At 37.6% G+C, this 2,962-nt stretch overlaps 1 long non-coding RNA gene across 1 annotated transcript; it reads left to right on the forward strand.

Annotated features, from left to right (window-relative positions):
* The first annotated feature begins 1,870 nt into the window (after nt 1–1,870).
* LOC121570493 lies at nt 1,871–2,592 on the forward strand. Its single transcript, XR_006001471.1, has 3 exons — nt 1,871–1,961; nt 2,223–2,317; nt 2,507–2,592. It is a non-coding gene; the product is annotated as an uncharacterized LOC121570493 (long non-coding RNA).
* Nucleotides 2,593–2,962: the final 370 nt, after the last annotated feature.

A 2,962-nucleotide genomic window follows, 5' to 3' on the forward strand; every position in this document is an offset into this window, starting at 1 on the left:
CTTGATAAACACACATGCTTCGTGTTGGAGTGTGCCCCTGGCTAGCCGTAAATAAATAAAAAACAAGAAAATGGTGCCATCTGGTTTGCTTAATATAAGGAATTTGAAATTATTTATACTTTTACTTTTACTTTTGATTTAAGTATATTTTAGCAATTACATTTACTTTTGATACTTAAGTATATTTAAAACTAAATAATTTTAAACTTTTACTCAAGTAGTATTTTATTGGGTGACTTTCACTTTTACTTGAGTCATTTTCTATTAAGGTATTTTTACTTTTACTCAAGTATGACAATTGTGTACTTTTTCCACCACTGTGAACAACCAAAACAATCCATTAACCAACCAACGAAGCAACACATGGTCAATATCCTGTGGACCACCCATGAATAGCCAAAGAATACAACCCATAATCCTTCGTGTTGGTCCCCAACAGTCAAACTGTATTGATTGATTCATGTAGGCATTGTATGAACTGTAGGACTGTGTGTGTGTTTTAGGTCCTGCTTTAAATGACATGCAGCTTATAAAGGCTTCATAAAGCCGACATAAATGTATTACAAACCATCTATGACCGTATGTCATGCTTTATAAAGGGTTCATAAATGTGGCATAAGTGTGTGACATAACCACCAGTGTCAAATGTGACATAACCCACTATGCCAAATATGACGTAACCTGTGCTTTATAAAGGGTGGCATTAGCACCACTTAATAAAGGCCTTATACATCATATTAAATGAAGGCTTCATAAAGCATTTATAACCCTGTCATACATCTTGGTAGAGCATTGCAATGGTAGGATATTGGGTTCGATTCCTGGGACCACCCCATACGTAAAAAAAAAAATGTATTCATGCATGACTGGAAGTCGCTTTGGATAAAAGAGTCTGCATAATTTTCTATATTATATTAGTTTATATTTCACTAAAACATTTATAGGATCGCCCAACCTCTTTCCCTCTTGGGTGCATAGTCAATATTGGATCTGACCACAACTTCCCCCATAATGCTGTGCTGCAGGATGACACACTCTAAAGTGTAGTCACGCACAGCAAAATAAGTTGGTTTCCCTTTTTTGTTTTTTGCCTACTTGTTTTTTTTCCCCAAAACTCCGTTTTGTTGATTTTGTTTTTCCAGGCTTCGGATATCCCCCATTTTTTTCTGGTTCCCCACAGTTTTTCAAATATAAAAAAATAAAAATAAATAATGAATTTCTGTGTTCACAACAATGCTTAAACCACACCAGGGGATGACTTTTGAAGTCTGGGAAAAATCTAAAAAAACTTTTATTTTTGAGTGTAGTTGCCCTTTAATTCAGTGTGCATGCCCTGCACTGTTGTTTGGTTAGCGGGTATTCTGGGGTTTTCTGTAGTGCAGTAAGCTCACACGTGATGTCACACGTGATGTCACACGTGATGTGATTCGGCCGCCAATAAAATGGATGGAGTAAAAAGTCAGCAACACTCATTATTCAGAGCCCCATGAAATGACACCATGTACAGTGTACAGTGGGGAGAACAAGTATTTCGGCAGTGTATCAAATACTTGTTCTCCCCACTGTACATTCTACAGACCCTACTGAGTATTCCCTACAATACTTTTACTGCGACACCCAGAATAGTTATTGCTCTAATCCAATATGTATTCCATATACAGTGATTCGCATTTGGGGCATTTATTTGACCTTGGAACATGTTTTAAAACCCAAATGTAATGCAAATGTCACTTAAATATGATCAAATATGAATCATTGATAATGTTTAGAGAATTATTTTTCATATATCATCAATGGCTATTGACACTTTTCTACTATTACATGGGGGAATTTTATTTAGAAAAATATGTTCTACATTCTGTGACCCGGAAGTGCTTTTTTGGTGTTGCTGACGAGACGCTGATCATGTGACGATCAAATCAAATGCCCACTTGTGCTGCCACTGGACAGCGAAAACACAAGTAAGTTAACCTTTATCTATTGTAATTTAAATGAATTTGTAGTAGTTAAGTGTTGAATTGGATTACATCCTGTAGCTACCTTAATCATTATCTCAAATTATTTTGGTGACTTCACAGCAATTGCTAGCTAGCTGAAGTTTTGCTAGCTAGCAGGCTCAGCTAAATACAAATCCCCCTTAGATACAGCCATGTCTCATAGTCAAGTCATGAGATTTGTAAACGAAAGAGGAATGTTGTTGATAGTTTGTTGCTACTTTTTAGGTTGGGAACCAGCATGCAGCCAGAAAGGTAAAGAACCATTCGTCCGCCAGCTCTGGGACAAGCTACACTATTCACAGCCCTGTGTAATGTTCAATGTAATTGCTTTGCTTTACTTTTTGAAACTTCATGCATTTGTATTGTTTTAAAAAATGTACAAATAAATGGAAAGGTGTGGTTTAAACATGTCTTTAATGCTTATTTGTTTGTGCTGTTAGTGATAATTCCCTAAGTGTTAATACGTTTGCCTTTCTTATTTCCTTTTATGTATGTGTTATGAATGACAGAAGGTGTCTGACTTTATTGTAAGTGCAGCGTCATATGATATAGAGTCTTTATGGATGTGTTATGAATGACCAAAGGTGTCTGACGTCAAACTAAGTATTACAAGCTCTTTGGCATCAACTCAACTCGCCGTGTTTGGCGGAGGAGGAATGCTGCCTATGACCTCAAGAACACCATCCCCACCGTCAAACAAAGTGGCCTAGCCAGTCTCCAGACCTTAATCCCCATAGCAAATCTGTGGAGGGAGCTGAAGGTTCGAGTTGCCAAACGTCAGCCTCGAAACCTTAATGACTTGGAGAAGATCTGCAAAGAGGAGTGGGACAAAATCCCTCCTGAGATGTGTGCAAACCTGGTGGCCAACTACAAGAAACGTCTGACCTCTGTGATTGCCAACAAGGGTTTTGCCACCAAGTACTAAGTCATGTTTTGCAGAGGGGTCAAATACTTATTTCCCTCAT

Source organism: Coregonus clupeaformis, chromosome 7 (genome assembly GCF_020615455.1).
Source record: "Coregonus clupeaformis isolate EN_2021a chromosome 7, ASM2061545v1, whole genome shotgun sequence".
Classification (NCBI taxonomy): domain Eukaryota; kingdom Metazoa; phylum Chordata; class Actinopteri; order Salmoniformes; family Salmonidae; genus Coregonus; species Coregonus clupeaformis.